A 22,105-nucleotide genomic window follows, 5' to 3' on the forward strand; every position below is an offset into this window, starting at 1 on the left:
AAGCTTTGTGCTGTAGGGACTCATTAAAACTCACAGATAGGGGATGGCATGTGCAGTTATGAAGGGAACTTCTGTGCTGAGAGCACTGTATATCAACATTAGTATATCCCAGATTCTTCTATTATCTTGCCTGAGTTTTCTGAATTATGCACTTTTTCCAAGACAGTCCTGTAATGAACCTACGTTCCTTCCCTGTATCCAATATTTATTTGTGGTGGACAAACAAACTAGTGGCCAGCCTGCTGTCCTTAGTTTGGCTGTTCTGTAAGTAAAGGTACCTGACACATACCTCCTGGCACCACTTGGACCTTCCACTACGTGCTGCCACACCCTCCAGCGCTTGAGAATCTTGTAGAACAGGGCATTCTTTATTTCCTTGAAATTCTTTATTTCTGTCAACTGATTTTTGCTGTGGCAAAAGTTGGGGGCATAATCCGTCGTTACTTGCCCTTGATGTACAAAGTAATGTGGCTTCTCATCAATATTTTTCCTAAAGTGTTGTGATTTCTAGTAAATCCTGACTGAGTTTTAAACCATCTTGTTGCTTAGAATGACATCTCTTATCCATCCTTTTGTGACATGAGGTCTGATTTTTATTAACTATCATTGGGTATTGACAGTTACAAATAGACCATTTTCTCTGAAGAGACAATTTTGTCCATTTGTCTATGTTGTGCCTCGATTTCTAGTCCCAATTAAGTGAAGCCCAGAGGGCATTATCAGTGTTTTATTCTGAATTTTACTGTGAATGAGTCTAGAGTTACACATATACAATGCCAGTTAATTCAGCATTTTAGATAGTTCAGTTGCACCGACAAATGAAGATTATTAAAGACACGAGAAACTTCGAGTTGTTCGTAATCAATCACTTTATTTAGTGACCAACACAGAGGAAAGCCAAGAAAAGATAGAAGACTGAGTGCACGACGTAGAAGATGCAGAGCGCATCTAGGATGTTCAGCGTCATATCACAGAGGTGTCCTTAACTGGCTGGAAACAGGCTGCAGGATGATATTCCTCACTGGTGCCATGCTGTCTTGCGTGCTGTAATCCAGAGCACACCTGCAGCTCCAGGACAGTGACATTGTCTGACAGGAACCTGACACTGAGGAAGATCTTGTCTTACAAGGATCTTGGTTAGATAGACTTGGTGGTGCTACTGCTGCTGCTGCTGTTGCTGCAAAATGAATAGATTAAAAAATACCTCCTGACCCCTGGAAATGTGAGGCTCTCCAAAGCTGGAGGTTACTATACGTTCCTCCATCAAAAACACCATGTTACAAGTTCAATTCATGAAGAGTAAGAAACTACATTAAGTTGGAACTTGCTTACTCCGTACGTGTCTAGTTTTATCGTCATTTTGAACGTGTAGGATACGTCCGCATGACCTTAAGATCTTAACGTTTGGGGGTGAGGATCAATGAGCCAAGGGTGCTTACCTGACTGGAGAATGTCATGCTTCTAAGAGTCTGGAAGCCAAGTCTTGTTTTTGAAAATCTTTGTAGAGGTGCCAAGATTTTCCCTCAGAATATCTGGAATGAGCAGTAAACAACCTTGAGTTCCAACTTGAAAACCTTTGTAGAGGGACTGAGATTTTTACTCAACAGTCTAGAAAGAGCAGTAAACTACCTTGAGTTCCAACGTGAAAATCTTTGTAGAGGGACTGAGATTTTATTTTAACTCAGAATATCTAGAATGACCAGTACAAAACCTTGAGCCTCTACTTTCAGTTAGGTCGGGACTCTTGGGTTATCACTCACTTTCCCAGGGGAGGGAAGTTGATACCCTCCCTCTTAGACTTGTTGGCCCAGATTTAGGCTTTCCACGGAGCTCTGGCCCTCTATTTATACGCACAGTAGGGGTGACACACCCATTGACCCAACAATGCTTGACATCTCAACAACTGCTCACAGTAGAGGCATTTTTACCAAATATGGTTGTACTCTCCTACTTGGAATAAAAAGGCTAAATTGCCTTTTTTAACCAAAATTAGTGCTACTGGGTTTTGAAAACCAACAGTGGTGACACTGACTTTTTTTCACCAGAAATGGTAATACCAATTTTAAAATCTGACATGCCTTTAATTTTCTTCATGCATGACACTCTGCAATGGGGTATACTCTTGTCAGTCAATCAATCAAGCTGTACTTTTGATTGCTTAGTGTTTGGAAATACATATTTGCAAGTGAGGGAGCTGTGCTGCCTCCAGCTTTTGCTCTGCTAGGATAAGGTAATAAGCTGATTTTCTATTGGGAAGGTGATGGCACAAACGCGACTTTTAGAACCAGATGAGTTTTAAGGTGCCTTCTCACTCCAAATCTATGAAAATTGTGCCGGTAGTCAGCACAGGTAAGTGGGAAAGTCACGTACACATTTGAAAGGAGAGCATGGAAGACGTGGACTGTGCTGTTCCTATGGAAATTACGAGCTCAGAAGAACAACAGCTGTGGCTTCCCCACCTTTGGAAGGTGAATTAAAATTGTAAAACCTGAAGGGACAGAAACCAAGGCATGATTATGTTACATTCAAATTTACCACTGCTGACAAAAGGATAGTAATAGTAAGGCAATTCAAAACAAGACTTAGACAGATCACCTTTGTTCATGGATGACTACAATGAGTTGCTGTTGGACCCTGGGCTTTGACTCCCTGCTGTGAATCATTACTTTCCTCTTACCTTTTGTGTTGCAGGTTCCTCTGCTGTTTGCCTGGTCTGGATTTCAGGTCATTCAGACCCCTCTGCTGCTTTCCATATCTGCACTGGAACTGTCCATGGCTGAAAGGCAGTCTGTGTATAGAGTTCTGGGGTGTCTCCTAGAGGCCATTCCCACCCACATTTCAGCTGTTAGTGATTGAGTTCTGGGCAAATTCTCCCTTTCCATTACCTATTCTTGATCAGGGGCATACTTCGGGAAAATTCTGGCCTTCTTCTAACTGGGGTGTTCTACCATTCTACTTTATCAGGTCTGGTCACTGTTGGTGGATCCAAATGAAGGATTTCTAGGGTTACTTCTAAAGTCCAAGGAACTGGTTCGATGAATGCTTGTGCATGGGTTTCCTTCTTACTCTCTTTGACTCATTTGCTCCAGGCAACTGATTAATAGGATTCTGGTTGAGATCCTGTTGTCAGTCAAGACTGATGAAGTATGGATGGTCACAAGAACAAATATTTACAGATATGAGGGGAAAAGTGCAGGGCCAACAGACAGGCTGTGGAAAGATTTCTGGGGTGCCTCCCTAGAGCCTGCAGGACAGGATACAAATGCTGAACTTTGCAGTTGAAACCTCTGTAACCTGCCATTACATTATCTTTCCAGCCTAAAGCACCACTATTTTCCTTCAGGGCTTCTGCCTTACTGGGCAGTTCTTTGTAAGTCCTGTCACCCTTTGCCCACCCTTTAGGTTTGACCAATATGGTCTGAAAGCTTCCTTCTTCCTTCAAGGCTTGCATTGACCCAGCCAAGCATTTCTGACAGAGGTGATACAACTTGCATGATACCTTTCAGATTTTTTCCCCAACTTTCAATTCCTACACAGAATTCTGACTCAGTTAGACTCTCTCCATCCAATAATCAGCTCCTCTTGCTCATGGTCTCTGAGTCCTTTGCCTGAAACTCAGCTTAGATCCCATCCAAAGAAACTCTGAAGATTCTGAACCAACTTTCTGGTTTTTCTCAGTGGGATCTGGTAGGCCTTAGCAAAAAAAACTTTGAAAGTTTTTGGATAAACCTCCTACAGAAAGGTTTGTTTTCTTAAAATCATTATATGTCATCTGAGGGAGCATAGTGTGGAGGACACAACTGTGGACTGGGGGAGTCAGGGGACCTTGGATTGAATTGAGCCTCCCCTAGTAGCTGTGTCACCCTGGGCAAGGCCTTTAACCTCTGTGTCTCCATTTCCTCCTCTGTTGAGTTTAATGGAGTGTGATGTCCCTTCCCAGCTCCAAACCTGTGATCCTGTGACTGGGATGCTTTTTCCATGGACATTGTGGGGTTTCCCTCCCTTGCAAAGCACACCCTTGAGTCATGTCTTTTTTTTCCTCTCTTTTCTTTCAGCAATTAGGATGAAAAACTTCCCCTGAAATTTAAAAGCCACTTATAAAGACTGCAGAGAGGAATCAAGAGATAGATGCTAAGCCATGGCCAGGCTAACAGCTTGCCCAGCAGCCGCCCTCCCCTGGGGTCCTTTGTGGTTCCCAGCAACCTTTTTGCTGTTCCAAAGGTTCCCACCCCTCCAGTTCTTTGGCACGTTCTCAGCATCCCAGAGGGGTGTGATGAGTTAGTTACTAGGTCTGAGCCCTGTGGCTCTCCCTGGAAGGATCCCCTTCCTCCCCTCCCCCACCCTGTGTTCCCCTCTGCCTCTCCATTGGCCCTTCTCTGTCACCCCAGTCTGGCCCATGTCTTTGGCTACCCAGTGCTGAATGCTGTCCAGACTCCCTCCTTGTTGGTTTGGCCACCTCCTTGCCTGGATAGATTGCTTGCGAGATGTTCTTCTCGCTCTCCAAGGACCCAGGAGTCCCTATCTCCCCAGACCCACTTCCACTATGGCTCTGACTCCAGGGACCTCTGTCGAGATGCTTATGCAATCAATGGGGTGTTCCATTTGAACCCCTCCCCCCCACAATGCTCATTCCCTCTCTCTGTTGGGTTCTGTTGCTGGGGTGAGCTGTGGCTTTCCCTCTCTCTGTCTCCAGGCAGTTCCGTGTTGACCCAGGTCCTCCTCCCTTACAGCTGGCAGCCACGGGACATGGAAGAACAAAAAACCAGGGAGGCCTTGGGGCATATGGCCCAGGCCACCCAATACAAGTGCATTGGACTGTTGAGATGGAAGCCCAACTACGGGAAGGCTGCGAGCGAGTATGAGCAGGCCGCCTTAGCCTTCCTCAGGGCCAAGAGGCTGGAGGAGGCTGCAGAAGCCTTCCTCAAGGAAGCTGAGTCCCACGAGAGAAACAGAGCGCCCCTGTGTGCCGCAATGGCCTATGAGCAAGCTGGCCTGTACCTGAGCAAGTCCAACCACCTGGAGAATGCCGCCCAGGCCGTGAAGCAGGCTGTCTCCTGGTACCTGGAGTGTGGAGAAGCAGACACCGCAGCCTGGACCTTGAGGCGCTTCAGACAGCTGCTGGAGAGCCACATTCCGCACCAGGTGGTGTGTCTCTACCAGCAGGCATCCCAGCTATTTGAGGGGGAGAACTGCTTCTCGCTGGCCCTGGAATTCACTGGCCGAGCCTCCAAGGTGCTAGTGAGGCACAAGCGCTACAGGGACGCTGCGTTCTCCCTCGGCCAGGAGCAACACTTGTATATGGAGGTAGAGAGCTCCTCCATGTGCCACCAGACAGCCCTGGCACAATGTCTAGCCTACCTGTGTGACCTGGATTTCCCTGCTGCCTGCAAGTGCCTGGAACACAGCTGTATATGCTTCCCCAGTTTTCAAAGCAGCAGCGAATATGTGGCGATGGTAACTTTGCTGAATTACTATTTAGATGAGGACCAAGACAGAGTGGATGAGGTTTGCAGGTCTACTGTCTTCAAACATCTTGACAAGGAGTATGGGGAGATGACCGTGATTCTCAAGGTACCTGACCTCGAGAACCTGAGGACCAGGATTTTGCCACCTCCATCTAAATGCATGCCCAGCTCTGACAGCCAGAAGAAAACAGCCCCAACAACAAAGAAGGTGGAGAGCGAGGAAAAGAAGTTGGAGATGGTTGAGGAGGACACTAAGGAGGGGGAGGAAAAATTGGAGGACAAGGAGGAGGAAGACGATTACGTGTTCGGTCTGTCTATGGAAAGTCCCATCTGTTAACTTATCCTTCCTAGAACAACGAATAAATTAAAGCTAATGAAATAAGAAAAAAGTTCTGTTATACCTGTCTTTGGGGTGTGTGTGTGTGTGTGTGCGTGTGTGTGTGTGTCCTCTGTCCCGACATACCTATTCTCACCCTCCTTATTTCAAACGTGCATGCAACCCCTGGGGATCCTCCCCCTTCCCAATGACCCCTCTGTTCCCTCCTCTCAGAGTAGATTCATTCCATGCATGGTGAAATATTTTCTCTTTACTGACTGGTAATTACTGTCAGTAATGGGATCCAGTGGAAAACAATCAAATAGGTTAGTCTCAGCTTTCCCACTCTTCACCCTCTCCTTTCCCAATGATCATCACCAACATACTTCTCACATTAATAGACATTTTGACTGCTGAAACTCCTCAGCATGAGATTATAGAACACCTAAAACTTCTGAGACATTGTATATGCCTCCCCCATGGTTAACATTCTAAGACACATTGCCCAGACCTTGAAAACTGCAAATGACTTAGCCATTTCCCTGGAAAGTGGAAGTGAACTTCATTCAATCAGCTTGAGCTTGAGGCTCAGGTGTAGGATAAGGAACAGGATCAGTTGTCAACCTGGAGGGGACTTGAGCAGGTCCACCCAGTGTAATCCCCTCATTTTACATCGGAGCTAGCCCTGGGCCCCAAAGAAGATAACTTACTCAGCAACCCGCTGGGGACAGGCCAGAGGAAACAGGCACAGGCAGGACGGGCCTTCTGGGTCTTTCAGTTCCAAACACAATGAAGAAGTGAACTCAAGTTGGTCAGGAAATGGGACCAGAGAAGAGAGAAAGACAAGTGACCAGGGAGGCATGGAACACCACTGACATGGTAATGCAAGCTTTCCCTAACCTCTCCCAGAAGGGACAGAAGTGCCTTTTACAGCAGGATTCCATAGCAGCTTTCAGATCCATCCCTGTCCTGCTTTTCTCCCTGTGCACATTTTCTTTTTCAAAATCATTCAACAGTATTTAAATTACCAAAAATTAATTGGAGCCAGATTGAGGAGGGTCCAACAGAACAACCACCTAAATTTCTTGACACATCTGAAATTCCCAAGGGAGTTTGGAAAGAAGGTAGAACTTGAAGCTTCACTTAGGAAACACATGCTAATAATCAGAAATATCCCAAAGTGGAATGAATCGTCTCAAGACAAAATGGATCCCCAGGCCGAGGAACTTGGGCAGCAAAGACCAGCTGAATTCTTGCTGGTTTCCTGCAAGGGAGGTCCTTGTCCAGGAGTTGGACTGAAATGGCCTCGGAATGCCCCTGCACCTGTCTAATTCTGTTTCACTTGGAGCCCATTAGACATGCAGACTGTTTGCAAAACTGGGAGAGAAGTCATGGAACTCCCCTGGACATCTCTAGAGTGTTCCCTGCATGACACGATATGACTATATGTATAGCCCCTAAAATAAAATTGCCTCCAGGATTGTGTTGGCTCTCATGTTAATGTGAATCAGGGAAAAACCTTTTCTATTCCTTCCCAAAAGAACACTGAAAGTAGAACAAGTTCCCATCAATATGACCGCCTCTCCAGCAATACACAAATGCTGATTCCTTCCATGGAGGGGTGGTCCTCTTAAGCTTGCTTTGAGTATCCTGGACCCCTCTGGCAGCTTGGTGAAGACTCAGAACACTTTCAGAAAAATATCCTTCAATGCAAAAAATATATAGGCTTACAAGGGGGACTAATTATGTTGAAATAAAGATGTATTTTCTTTTTCTCCAGCATATGTAATGGATGTCCTGAAATGCATCAGAATGATGCTGCCCTAGGAAAGAGTGTTGCAAGGTAAATGAGGTCATAAAGACAGATTTCCTTAGTGCTGCTTTCACGTTCACTTCCAGTCACAGATGTTATTATGGTGTGGATGTGCATGCCCCTGTAGAACGCCCACCAGAAGCATTCTTATCCATCGTCCCTTCTGCCCCCTCTCTCCACCCCTGCCAGGGTCTACCAGTCCTTTAAAGACCTATGAGTCCATGTCACTGTGCACCAGAGTACTGATTTTCACAGCAGTGGAAATCCACCTCTGCTCTCCCTTCTACTGACCAAAAAGGAACACCACAATCATGAATTAGTTTACTGAGAGCAGCATACTAAGCCTTCAAGGTGAGTGTTTCTTGGATAGTGCTTTTTTTGTCTTTTTCTCCTTTGGATCTGTGATGTCACTGATGTGGAGAACTCTCAGGATGAAAACTTACTCCACAGATGAACCTCACTTCACAGGACTTCGGGAGGTTCTTGGTGAGAGACTTGGCTGTTCCAGGTGGGACTTCCCAACCAGAGCTGAAGTCACTTTTCTGATTGCCAGCCTGACCCCTCTATCAACCAGCCCATGTTCCTATTGTCTTTTCTTAGAGCATGTATTTGAAAGAAAACAAAATACACCATCTATGCCAAAATGACCCTTTTACCCTCAGTTGCACTTGACTCATTTTAAGATGGTGACCTAGGAGAACAAAGCACAAAGTCGAAAACGGTGATGTTTTATTACGGGGATGAAACTGGATCTCGAGAAAACCTGTTCTCCGTGTTGAATTATGTCACTGTTTCCCAATTTTGTCTCTCTTTTCATGATTTAATGGGGACAAGATGCATGGGCTGCTAATTTCAATGGATCTGCTGGAAACTTGTCATTCGATATACCATTCCATGGAACGTAGAATTCCATGGCAAAGAAACTCCAGGCTTGACAGCTATGCCAAGAAAGCTGAAAGTTTAAAAGGAAGTCACTGCAAATGGCGGGATGTAATTAATATTGTCAGAAAGTGGAGTAAGATAAGTAGCAAACAAAATGTGAAGGAAACTCCCGGCAGCAGGCAAAAGGAGCGCCACTAGTGATAGAGCAGAAAGTGTTCAGTTCCCTTCTCTAGGAGTAAGGCTAGAGATGACTTTCTAATCCCTAAGGCAGACCTATTCCTTTGTCTGCAGGAAAATCATCCGTGGCTTCAGTCAGGAAGCAGAAGCTTCCTTCAGTCAGGTAAATCACTAAGCAGGAAGATAAAAGTTCACTTTCCATGAGACCTCTTCTGAATCTCCCGTTCCCTCAATACTCATTCCTAGATAGACCAGTGGAGTGCCCAATTTGGAGGAGGCAGAACACTGCTGCAGAAACCCAGACTAAGTTTCCAATACATCTTTGCTGTCTTGGTCCAAAACATCATGGATTCAACTGGATTAAACGAGTGCAAGGAGCTTCTCAATTCAAATCATCTCCTATCTCTAGGTCTATACCAACTGCCCCCAGGCCCAAAAGTGCTTTCCTGTTCCTCCTTCACTTCTCAGCATTCCCGGGTTCTCTCAGGATCATTTCAAGCATCCCCTTCTATACAGGGCCTTGGCCAGTTTCCGGGCCACTAGGACCTCTCCTTCCAAAGGAACCTCCCATCTACTTTGTATGTGTCTTGCATGTTGCTCTACGTGGACATATTGGCTTTAGCTAGCAGACACAGTAGATAGGGAGCCAGCCCTGGGATCAAGAAGATTGGAGTTCAGGTTCTGTCTCAGATAATGCAGAGCTCTGTGACCCTAGTCAGATCATTGTTTAAAAACTGCCTCAAGTTCACCATCTGCAAACTGGAGATAATGAATATACCTCCCAGGGTTGTGGTGAGGACCAGCTGAGGTGGTAGAATAAGCGCCTGCTCTCTTTCCCTTACACAACAGATAGCCAGGTGGCATGGGGGGTATGGAGCCTTGTTCCCATCAGTCCTTGTGTCCCCATGTATCTGTCCATGTACTCCCATCAGTCTGCGTGTCTGCCATCAGTCTCTCCATGTTTCCCCACCTGTGCTTGTGTCCTCATCTGTCCATGTCTCCCCATCTGTTTGTGTGTGCCCATATGCCTGTGTCTCTCTCTGTCCTTGTATTCCCACCTCTCTGTCTTTGTGTCCCCATTTGTCCGAGTCTCCCCATCTATGTGTGCCCATTTGTTAGTGTCCCCATCTGTCCGTGTCTCCCCATCTGTCCTTCACTAGACACTTTTGAAAGACCTCCTGCTGTGGTTGTTGCTCCCTTGGTTGGTTCCTGTACTGTTCCTTGGAGGGCACTGAGGTCCGTTGCTTGTGTTCCTTTCAGCATGTCTGTGGTCCCTCTCTAGGCCGAGGGATAAGGCCAGGGTCCCTGCATTTAAAATCTCTCTGGGCCTATTTCTTTTAAGTAATTTGTTATCAGATTGAGGGTTTTTTTTTTTTGCACATTCTTCTCCTCTTTCCCTGATGAGTTCATTTGGGGGATTGTGGCCTAGTTCCTGGGGTCCCTCTTGATAAAGGGGCTGTTTCCTCTTTAGTACCTGTTCAGGGATCATTTTAGTGGCTTGCTACTGGCACCTCAGTTGGGATCCTACGCTGTGAATCATTCCATAGACCTTAGATTTATTTGTGCAGACTCCTCTTCTGTGTCCTGGGTCTTGATTTCAGACCATTGTAGGTACTCTGGTCATTTCTGTGTATACACTGGAACGATCTTGGGTCAATCGACATTCTGTAGATAGATTTCTGTAGTGTCTGCTAAAACCCATCCTCAGTCCCCCACTGTGAGTGATGGATTTCTGCGTGGATACTGGCTGACTCTTCCCTTTTCTTCAGCAGGGGGGCATTTTTCAGGTATTTTGGCAGTGTTCGGGCTGCATTTTTGCTCCACATCCCGCTTTCCCTGTAGACTGAAGGATGGCCTTGGGATCAAGTGTCATAAGTGGAGACATCTCTAGGATCATTGGTAAGGTCCAAGTAGCTGGCACACTGACTTCCTCTGCATGGACTCTCTTGTTGTGCTTTCTGACAGTCTTTTGCACTGAGCAGTTGATTTTGGTGATTCTGGTTGAGATCCCATTATCGGTCATGACTGAGGAAATGTTGAAGGTCCCAAGAACTTCTTTTGACAGATTTGAGGGGATCTGTTCTGTGGGCCTCTGAAGGGCCCCCTGCTGTGCGTGTGGACTAAATGTTTTGGGTTTTGCTTCAGAATCCTCAGGAGATTTTCCCAGTAACTACCATGTCCTTGGATCAATGGTTGTAGTGTTCCCTTAAAGGAGCCCTTTGGAGGACCTGCTGCTTTGTCAGCTGGCACCTCAGGTACTTCCTGTGTTCCCCTTGCTCAGCATTTAGGGACATTGCTGCTGCTCACTTCAGCAAATCATTCCTCTGTATTCCACCTGTAGGCCCAGAGGTAGCATCAGTGTCCCTCCATCTATCACTCCGGGCTCCTTTTGTGTTAACCCATTTGTTCCCGGGTTGGGTTTGTTTTGGACCATTCTTCTCCTTGTTGCTGAGGAGCTCATTTGCGGAATTCTGGCCAAGTACTGGGGTCCCTCTTGGACCAGGGGCTTTCTTCTCTCCAGTCAGCGCTCATGGATCACTACAGGGGTTTGCTGGTCGAACTTGGGTTGGGACCCCCTGCTGTGAATGTTGAAATCCCTCTTAGCCTTTTGGGTTGCAAATTCTTCTTCTCTTTCGCCTGAGTCTGGATTTCAGGCCATTCAGGCCCCTCTGCTGCTTCCCATGTCTGCAGTGGAACTGTACAGGGCCTTCAGAAAGAGGAGCAGGGCAGGCTCCAGGTGAGTCTGGAACCCACCAAGGCCAATGGTGACTTTTCCATCTCCATCCTGCCTAGCACTAGTGTCCCCAGGACACAGAACTTCCTGGAGATGGCTGTAGCTATCCATCCTGGGCAGAGATTCCCCCAGTGGCAGAATCCAGGACATGCTTGTGAGCATCACTGAGTAGACCAGTGTCATTCACCCCTAGGGGATGTAAGAAAGCCTCTGAAGGCTGGGTTTGAGGGCAGCACGAGGAAGAAGAAAGCCAGTCTCTCCTGCTTATGCCAGACTCAGCTCAGCAAATGAAGAAGGACCTGTATTACCATCATGCTAGTCATCTATGTTTCTGGTACATCCCTGTATATTCAGGTCATGATGTAAAAGGACGCGAGGTGCCATGGCCCCAAGATTTCACAAAGCTAGTTCTGGGGGGGGAGGACACAGGAGTAGTAACCAGAGCTTTCCTTAGATTATTTATTGTGAAATTCTTCTGAGTTCGCATCCCTAGCTTTACTTCTTTAGAAACCATTCCTGATGAAATTCAGCACTCTCACTTCCAAAGAAATGCTTAATGTGAATGAGCCGCGTGACAAACATCCAGTCTGCTAGGCATGAGAATTTGTAGCTGCACTGGCTTGGGGATGGGTCTGAATTTGGTTTTCCAATCTTTGCCCAAGGATTGACGGGTACATATATGTCAGTAAACTGTGACATGCTCTGTGTTCACAATCTTTGTAGAGGGACTGAGATTTTCACTCAGAAAGTTTGGAAGGAGTAGTAAAGAACCTAGATGGGGATGAGACTTTGGGGAAGATTCCTCTCCTCTCTGCCTGGGCCTACATTTCAGCCCTTGTTGGTGCCTCTGTCCTTTCTATGTACTCTGTGCTATTGTGCTCGACATACACACTGTCTGTGAATAGATTTCTGCTATGTTTGCCCGAGTGCACCTACAGACTCCCCACTGTGAATGATTGAATCCTGGCTGGATTTGGGCTGTCCATTCCATTCCTTGATAAGGGACACACTTTTTGGCTGCTTGAGCCTCGTACTGGCTGGGCTTTTCCTCCATTGCACTTTCTAAGGTTTGCACCCTGTTGGTGGATGGATGTGAGGGAATGTGGCTAAGAGTGTATTGTATGTCCCTCTGCTGGGAAGGACTTTATCATGTATGAGATTTTGTGGGAGATTCTCTTTCTCTTTCCCAAGGTCCCCATTTCAGGAGCTTCTGGTCCTCTTCCCGCTTTCCCTACAGCCTGATGCATCTGTCTGTGTGTCCCCATCTCTTCCACGAGTTCCCTTCTGGCAGTCTGCATAGACTTCTGGGAGTGTGCTGGAGCCCATCCTCACCCCTACCCCACTGTGAGTGATTGAATCCTGGATGTATTCTGGCCATCGATTCTCCTTTCTTTACCAGGGGCACACATATCGGGTCCTTTGGCAAGGTTCTGCCGCTTCTGTTGGCCCATTGACCTTACCAAGGTCTGCAGACTGTTGGTGAATGGATGTGAGGGAATATGGCCATGAGTGTAATGTATGTCCCCTGCTGTGAAGCACTTTGGCGTCTTTGTGATTCTTCTGGGCTCAAGGTGTAGGCACTGACACAGTCTAAGTGTCCCTGTATCCAAAGTCTCTCTGGGCCTATTTTTTTTTCACCTATTTGGTATTTCTTCCTGCACTTTCTTCTCCAGTTCCTGTGTTCCCTCTTGACCAAGGGGCTGTCTACTCCCCAGTGGTTTTGAAAGGATCATTTTAGAGGGTTGCTACTAGAACCTCAGGTGGGACCCCCTCTGTGAATTACTACTTCCCTGTAAGCTTGTTGTTTTCCCGATTCCTCTTCTGTTTGCCTGTGTCAGGATTTCAGCCCATTCTGGCCCCTCTGCTGCTTTCCATGTATATGCTGGAGCTGTCCTGGGCCAAAAGGCAGTCTGTGCGTGGATTTCTGGGGTGTCTGTTAGAGTTGATCATCAGCCCCCCGACCAATGTGAGTGCTTGAATTCTGGTTGGATTCCCAGTGTCCATTCCATTTTCTGGATCGGGGCATGCTTAATGGGTACTTTGCCAAGGTTCTGGACGTGCTTTTCCTCTGTGGGACTTTTTATGGTCTTTGCATTGCGTGGTGGATGGATGTGAAAGAATCTTACCAAGGGTGTAATGTGGGTTGCCTTGCTGTGAAGGACTTTGGCTAGGATGGGATTTGGTGGAAGATTCCCTTTCTCTGTACCTGGGCCTCCATTTCAGTTGCTTCAGGTTCACTTCCTGCTCTCCCTCTAGACTGAAGGATTTCCTTGGGACCCAGTGTAATCAGAGGAGATGTGTCCAGGGTCACTTCTAAAGCCCAAGGAACTGGTTCAATGATTGTTTCCATGTGGGCTTTCTTAATTAATTAGTTAATTAGGATTGCTAATCTTAATCACAAAATGATAATCAATCTGTAGCTTTTACACCTAAAAAATAAAAAATGATTCTGTATCATCAGAGGGATTATAGTGTAGTGGATAAAATTCTGGACTTGGGGAGTCAGGGGACCTGGGTGTGAATTGAGCTTGCCTTAGTAGCTGTGTCACATGGGGCAAGTCTTCTAACTTCCATGTCTCCATTTCCTGCTCTGGTGACTTGAATGACCTGTGATGTCCCTTCCCACCTCCACACCTGTGATCCCATGACTGTGAGGTTGTTTCCAGAGGACATCTCAGGGTTTCCCTCCCCCATAAAGCACACCCTTGAGTCATGTTTGCTTTCCTCCCTTTTCTGTCAGCAATTAGCATTCAAAGTTTTCCTGGAGATTTAAAAGGTGTTATAAAGACTGGCAGAGGTGAACCCCTGGTGAAAGAGAGTAACACCTGGACAGGCTAACAGCTTGACCAGCAGCCTCCCTCCCAGTTCCTAGGTCTGAACCCTGTGGTTCTCCCTGGGACTGACCCCCGTCCCTTCCCACCACTCTGTGTTCCCCTCCACCTCTCCATTGGCCCGTTTCTGTCCAGCCTCTCCTTTTTATCTCCCCCAGTCTGGCTCAGGTCTTTGGCTACCCAGCTCTGAATGCTCTACAGACTCCCTCCTTGTTGGTTCAGCCACCTCCCTGCCCATAAGGATAGCTTGCGAGAGGCCCGTCTTGCTCTCCCTGGACCCAGGAGGCCCTCTATCTCCAGCCCCACCTCCACCGTGGCTCCGACTACGGGGACCTCTGTCAGGGTTCTTCTGGAATCGATGCAGTGTTCCATTGGCATTCCTCCCCCCCACACTCTGCCCCCCACACTCCATTGGGTTCTGTTGCTGGGGTGAGCTGTGGCTCTCCCTCTCCCTCTCCCCAAGCCCTTCCCCCTTGACCCTGGTCAGTCCCAGACATGGAAGAACAAGAAACCAGGGAGGGCCTGTTGCATATGGCCCAGGCCACCCAACGCAGGTGCATCGGGCTGTTCAGATGGAAGCTGGACTACGAGAAGGCTGCGAGCGAGTATGCAAAGTCCACCTTAGCCTTCTGCAGAGCTAAGAGGCTCGACCAGGCCATGGAAGCCTTCCTCAAGGAAGCCGAGGCCCACGAAAAAAGCCGGGTGCCCCTTCCTGCGGCCATGGCCTACGAGCAAGCTGGCCTGTACCTGAGCAGGTCCGACCACCTGCAGGAGGCCACCCAGGCCATGAAGCAGGCTGTCTCCTGGTACTTGGAGTGTGGAGAGGCAGAGATGGCATCCTGTACCTTGAGACACTTCACCTACTTGCTTGAGAGCCAGATCCCGCACCAGTTGGTGTGCTTCTACCAGTGGGCATCCCAGCTATTTCAGGGGGAGGACCCCTTCTGGAAGGCCCTGGACTGGACTGAGGAAGCCTCCAGGTTGCTGCTACGGCAGAAGTGCTACGGGGATGCTGTGATCTCCCTTGGCCAGGAGAAGCACTTGTATGTGAAGGAAATGTGCTCCTGCTTGTGCCACCAGAGAGCCCTAGCGCAGTGTCTAGCCCCGCTTTGTGACCTGGATTTCCCTGCTGCCTGCAAGTGCCTGGAAGGCACTTGTCCCTATTTGCCCACTTTCAAGTTCAGCCCCCAGTATGATGGGATGGTAACTTTGCTGAGCTTCTATGAAGACCAGGACCAAGATGCAGTGTACCAGGTCTGCACCTCCCCTGTCTCTTAAGACCTGGACCAGGGCTACAGGGAGATGACCACATTGCTGAAGGTACCTGGTGGGAGAACCTGTGCTTCCTAGAACAATGACTTAATTAAAGCTAATTAGTGAAAAAATAAAAGTTCGCTTACCCCTGGGGTGTGTGTGTGTGTGTGTGTGTGTGTGTGTGTGTGTGTGTGTGTGTGTGTGTGTGTGTGTGTGTGTGTGTGTGTGTTTGCGTGGGTGTGCTTTCTCCCATCTTACCTGTTCTCAGCCTCTTTATTTCAAACGAGCATGGAAGCCTTTGGCTTCCTCCCCCTTTCCCAATGACTCTGCCCCATCCTTCCAGAGAAGAATCGTTCCTTCCATGGGTAAATGTTTTCCCTTGACGCATTGGTTCCAGTGGAAAACCATCAATTAGGTTGCTCTCTGCTTTCCCACCCCTCTCCCTCTCCTTTCCCAGTGATCATCAAGACCTACTTCTTACATTAATTGACATTCTGAGTGCCCAAACTCCTCAGGATGAGATTGTAGAGCACGGAAAACTTCTGAGATTTTCTTCACGCCTCCCCCATGGTTAGTATTTTAAGATTTACTGCCCAGACTCTGAAGTGTGCAAATGACTTAGCCTTTTCCCTGGAAAATGGAAATGAACTTCATTCATTCAGCTTGAGCTTGAGGCTCAGGTGGGGGATAAGGAACAGGATCAGTTGTCAATCTGTATGGGACTTGAGCAGGTCCACCCAGTCTAATCCCCTCATTTTACATAGGAGGTAGCCTTGGGGCCCAAAGAAGATAACTTACTCAGGAACCCACTGGAGACAGGCCACAGGGAACAGGCACAGGCAGGATGGGCCCTCTGGGTCTTCCAATTCCAAATTCAAGGAAGAAGTGAAACCAAGTTGGTGAGGAAATGGGAGCAGACAAGGGAGAAAGACATGTGACCAGGGAGGCATGGAACACCACTGACATGGTAATGCAAGCTTTGCCTAACCTCCCCCAGAGGGGACAGAAGTGCCTTGTGCAGAAGGAATCTAGCATCTTTCATACCCATCCCTGTCCTGCTCTTCTCTCTGTACACAGATTTTCTTGTTGAGCATTGGGAAACTTCTTTTCCCTGGAAAGCTGATTAAGGGGATCTGGTTCAAGATCCTCCTGACAGGAACGACTCGGGGAATACTGAAGGTCACCAGGATATCCTTCCACAATTTTGGAAGGATCTGTTCTGTGGTCCATAGAAGGGCCCCCACAATGACTGCCTGCTCTGTCTGGAGGGTTTTGTCTCATTTTCATAATTTCTTGCTCTATGGCATTCCTAGCTGGGAATGGGCCCTTCCACCAATGCTCCCTCTAACTCAGGAGACTTTCCCAGTAACCACCATTGCCTTGGATCATTTTCTGCAGTATTCCCTCAAAGGAGCCCCTTGGAGGACGTCCTGCTTTGTCTGCTGGCGTCTTGGATAGTTCCTGGGTTCCACCACCTGATCACTCAGGCCCATCGTTTGCGTTCACTTCAGCAGTACACTTCCTCTGTGGTCCACCTACAGGCTGTGATGCAGCATCAGTGTCCCTCCATTGACAGTCTCTCTGGGCTCATTTTCTCTTCACCAATTTGTTGGGCTTGTTTCTGACCATTCTTCTCCTTTTCACTGAGGAGGTCATTTCAGGGATTCTGGTCAAGTCTTTGGGTCCCCTGTGAACCAGGGCCTTTCCACTCTCCAGTTCATAGATCACTATAGGGGGTGGCTGCCTGCAGTTGGGTTGGGTCCCCCTGCTGTGAATGCATAATTCCCTTTTAGCCCTTTGTGTTGCAGATTCCTCTTCTCTTTTGCCTGGTTCTGGGATTCAAGCCTTTCAGGCCCCTCTGCTCCTTTCTATGCCTCCAGTGGAACTGTTCAGGGCCTCCAGAAACAGGAGCAGGGCAGGAACCAGGGGAGTCTGGAACCCACTAAGGCCAATGGTGACTTTTCCATCTCCATCCTCCCAACAGTAGTGTCCCCATGACACAGAACTTCCTGGAGATAGCTGTAGCTATCCACCTTGGGCCTCAGAGATTCCCCTAGAATCAGAATCCAGGCCATGCTCATGAACGTCACTGAGTACACCAGTGCCATCCACCCCTGTCAGGACGTCAAAAAGCCTCTGAACTCTGGGTTTGAAGGCAGCACGAGTCAGAAGAAACCCAGTCTGTCATGCTTATGCCAGCCTCAGCTCACCTAATGAAGAAGGACCTGTTTTACCATCTTGGTAGTCTTCTATTCTCTGGTACACCCCTGTATAATCAGGTCATGCTGTAAAGTGATATCATGTGGCATGGCCCCAAGTTTTCATGCAGGTTGTTTATGGTGGGGGGGAAGACACAGGAGGAGTACTCAGAGTTTTCCTTAGATTATTTCTTGTGAAATTCTTTTGAGTTCTTATCACTAGCCTGCCTCTTTAGAAATGATTCCTAACGAAATTCTGCACTCTCATTTCCAAAGAAATCCTTAATGTGAATGATCAGGGTGACAAAGATCCAGTCTCCTAGGTTTGTAGCTACACTGGCTTGGGGATGGGTCTGAATTTGGTTTTCCAGTCTTTGCCTAAGGATTGACAGGTACATGTATGTCAATAACCTGTGATATGCTCTGTGTTCACAGTCTTTGTAGAGGGACTGAGATTTTCACTCAGAAAGTCTGGAAGGAGTAGTAAAGAACCTAGATGGGGATGAGACTTTGGGGAAGATTCCTCTCCTCTCTGCCTGGACCTACATTTCAGCCCCTATTGGTGACTCTGTCCTTTCTATGTACTCTGTGCAATTGTGCTCGACATACACACTGTCTGTGGATAGATTTCTGTTTTGTTTGCCAGAGCACACCTACAGATTCCCTACTGTGAATGATTGAATCCTGGCTGGATTGGGGCTGTCCATTCCCTTCCTTGACCAGGGACACACTTTTTGGCTGCTTGAGCCTCGTACTGGCTGTGCTTTTCCTCCATTGCACTTTCTAAGTTTTGCACACTGTTGGTGGATGGTTGTAAGGGAATGTGGCCAAGAGTGTATTGTGTGTCCCCCTGCTGTGAAGGACGTTGTCACGTATGAAATTTTGTGGGAGATTCTCTTTCTCTATCCTGGTGTCCCCATTTCAGGAGCTTCTGGTCCTCTTCTTGCTTTCCCTCAAGCATTATGTATCTTTCTGTGTGTCCCCATCTGTTCCACGAGTCCCCTTCTTTCTGGGTGTCCCCATCAATCCATCTGTGTATCTCCTATCTCTCTGTGTGTCCCCATCTGCTTATCCGTGCATCCTCATCTGTTGAGTCCCCATCTGTCCGTGTCTCCTCTCTGTCCCAGTGTTCCCCTCTGTGTGTCCCCAACGTCTTGATTTTGTATCCCCATCTGCCTGTCTGTGTGTCCCTCAAGTGTCTGTCTGCTTGTTTCCATCTGTCTCTGTGTCCTCATTTGTCTCTCCGTGTGTCCCATCTAGCTCTGTGTCCCTATCTGTCCATGTCTCTCATATCTCTTCTTGTGTTCCCATTTGTCTGTGTGTCCCCATCTGTTTTTCCAAGTGTCTCCATCAGTCTGTGAATGTGTCCCCATCTGTTTGTCACTGTTTCTCCAACTTTGTTCCCCAATCAGTCTGTCCTCATCTGTCTGTGTGTCCCCATCTGCCCATCCTTGTGTCCCCATCTGTCTCTGTGTCCCCATGTGTCTGTCCGTGTTTCCTTTTCTCTTGGTGTATCCCCCACCTGTCTGTCCATGTTTCCCCACCAATCTTTGCATCCTCCTCTGTCTGTCCATGCATGCCCATCTCTCTGTCCTTGTGCCCCATCTGTCTGTTCACGTTTCCCCATCTCTCCCTGTGTCCCCATATGTCTTTGTGTCTCCTATCTGTGCTGTGTTCCACTCTGTCTGTCCCTGTGTTTCCATCGGTCCGTGTGTCCCCTCTCTGTTTGTGTATGTGTCCCCGTCTGTCTGTTTGTGTGTCCCCATCTGTCCCTTCCTAGAAGCTCTTGGTAGAGCTCTAGCTATGGTTGCTTGCACCTTGGATGGTTTCTGTATTTTCCCTCTCAGGGCACTGAGGCCCTTTGCTTGTGATCCTTTCAGCATGACCCTTAGTGTGTGTTCCCTCTCGAGGCAGGGGCACAGCACCAGTGCCCTGGGCTGACCCAGCTGAGCCTTTCTGGCCAAGTTGCTACCACTTGCATTGACCACTTACCTTTCCCAATCTTTCCCCACCTTCCAGCCCCCAAACAAAAATCTGACTCAGTTAGACACTCTCTCTCCAATAATCAGTTCCTCCTGCTCATGGCTCTCTGAGTCCTTTCCCTGGAACTCAGCTTAGATCCCAGACAAAGACGCTTTGCAGATTGTGAACCATCTTTCGGGTTTTTCTCAATGGGATCTGGTAGGTCCAAACCAAATAGAAGTTTGAAAGTTATTGGATAAACCTCCTACAGAAAAGTTTCTTTTATTCAACATCATTATATATCATCATAGGCAGTATCCTGTAGTGGGCCAAGTTCGGGACTTGGAAGTCAGAGGACCTGGGTTTGAATTGAGCCTCCCTTAGTAGCTGTATCTCACTGGGCAAGTCATGTAACCTCTGTGCCTCTGTTTCCTCCTTCGTTGAATTTCATGGACTGTGATGTCCCATCCTGACTTCACACCTGTGATCCTATGACTGTGACGTTGTTTCCATAGGAAATGTCCGGGTTTCCCTCCCCAATAAAGCACACCTTTGAATTGTGTTTTCTTTTTGTCTCTCTTTTCTTTCAGCAATTAGGATTAAAAAATTCCCCTGAAATTTAAAATCCACTTATAAAGACTGCAGAGATGAATCGAGTGATGGATGGTAACCCTGGGCCTGGCTAAAAGTTTGCCCAGCACCTGCGCTCTCCCGGGGTCCTTTGTGGTTCCCAGCAACCTCTTTGCTCTTCCAAAGGATCCCCTCCCCTCCAGTTCTTTGGCACGTTCTCAGCGTCCCAGAGGGGTGTGATGTGTTAGTTACCAGGCCTGAGCCCTGTGGCTCTCCCTGGGAATGATCCCCTTCCTTCCCTCCCCCACCCTGTGTTCCCCTCTGCCTCTCCATTGGCCCTTCTCTGTGGCCCCAGTCTGGCCCAGGTCTTTGGCTACCCAGTGCTGAATGCTGTCCAGACTCCCTCCTTGTTGGTTTGGCCACCTCCTTGCCTGGATAGATTGCTTGCGAGATGTCCTTCTTGCTCTGCAAGGACCCAGAAGTCCCTATATCCCCAGCCCCACTTCCACTATGGCTCTGACTCCAGGGACCTCTGTCGGGATGCTTATGCAATCAATGGGTGGTTCCATTTGAACCCCTCCCCCCCCCACAATGCTCATCTCCTCACTCTGTTGGGTTCTGTTGCTGGGGTGAGCTGTGGCTTTCCCTCTCTCTCTCTCCAGGCAGTTCCCTGTTGGCCCAGGTCCTCCTCCCCTGCAGCTGGCAGCCGCGGGACATGGAAGAACAAGAAACCAGGGAGGCCTTGGGGCATATGGCCCAGGCCACCCGATACATGTGCTTTGGGCTGTGGAGAAGGAAGCCCAACTACGGGAAGGCTGCCAGCAAGTATAAGCAGGCCACCTTAGCCTTCCCCAGGGCCAAGAGGCTGGAGGAGGCTGCAGAAGCCTTCCTCAAGGAAGCTGAGTCCCATGAGAAAAACAGAGCGCCCCTCTGTGCGGCAATGGCCTATGAGCAAGCTGGCCTGTACCTGAGCACGTCCAACCACCTGCAGGAGATGGCCCAGGCTCTGAAACAGGCTGTCTCCTGCTACCTGCAGTGTGGAGAGGCAAACATCGCAGCCTGGATCTTGAGGAGCTTCAGTGAGCTACTGGAGAGCCAGATCCCTCACCAGGTGGTGTGCCTCTACCAGAGGGCATCCCAGGTATTTGAGGAGGAATCCTGCTTCCTGAAGGCCCTGGACTTCACTGGCTGAGCCTCCAAGGTGCTGGTGAGGCACAAGCGCTACGGGGACGCTGCTATCTCCCTCGGCCAGGAGAAGCGCTTGTATGTGAAGGCGGAGGGCTTCCCTGTGTGCCACTGGAGAGCCCTGGCGCAGTGCCTAGCCCACCTGTGTGACCTGGATTTCGCTGCTGCCTCCACCTGCCTGGAAGATTGCTGTATATATTTTCCCAATTTCACAAGCACTGCTGAGTTCATGGCGATGGTAACTTTGCTGAATTGCTACGAAGACAAGGACCAAGAAGGAGTGAACTGGGTCTGCAGGTTTCTTGTCTTCAAACACCTGGACAAGGAATACAGGAAGATGACCCCATTCCTGAAGGTACCTGGCGTCGAGAACCTGAAGACCAGTCTTTTGCCACCTTCATCCACATGCATGTCCCCTTCCAACATCGAAAAGCAAGCAGCCTCAGCAACAAAGAAGGAGGACGGGGGGAAGGAGAAGATGGTGGAGAACCCGGAGGAGGACATTAAGGAGGAGGAGGAGAAATTGGAAGAGAAGGAGAAGGAAGAGGAAGTTAGGATCTCTCTCTCCATGGAATGTACCATCTGCTAACCTCTGCTTCCCAGAACAATGATATAATTAAAGCTAATTAGTTAAAAAAATAAACGTTCTGTTATACCAGTCTTGTATCTGTGTGTGTGTGGGTGTGCTTTCTCCCATCATACCTTTTCTCACCCTTTT

General features: G+C 48.2%; 1 long non-coding RNA gene and 1 pseudogene across 1 annotated transcript; one reads left to right on the forward strand and one right to left on the reverse strand.

Moving 5' to 3' along the window:
* Nucleotides 1-851: 851 nt before the first annotated feature.
* Nucleotides 852-1,823, reverse strand: LOC140515334 (uncharacterized). Its single transcript, XR_011970948.1, has 3 exons — nucleotides 1,630-1,823; nucleotides 1,440-1,532; nucleotides 852-1,177 (listed from the first exon to the last, which is right to left on the reverse strand). It is a non-coding gene; the product is annotated as an uncharacterized lncRNA (long non-coding RNA).
* Nucleotides 1,824-4,746: 2,923 nt separating this feature from the next.
* On the forward strand, nucleotides 4,747-5,802 carry LOC140516345 (gamma-soluble NSF attachment protein pseudogene; annotated as a pseudogene).
* Nucleotides 5,803-22,105: the final 16,303 nt, after the last annotated feature.

Source organism: Notamacropus eugenii, chromosome X, assembly GCF_028372415.1.
Source record: "Notamacropus eugenii isolate mMacEug1 chromosome X, mMacEug1.pri_v2, whole genome shotgun sequence".
Lineage (NCBI taxonomy): Eukaryota > Metazoa > Chordata > Mammalia > Diprotodontia > Macropodidae > Notamacropus > Notamacropus eugenii.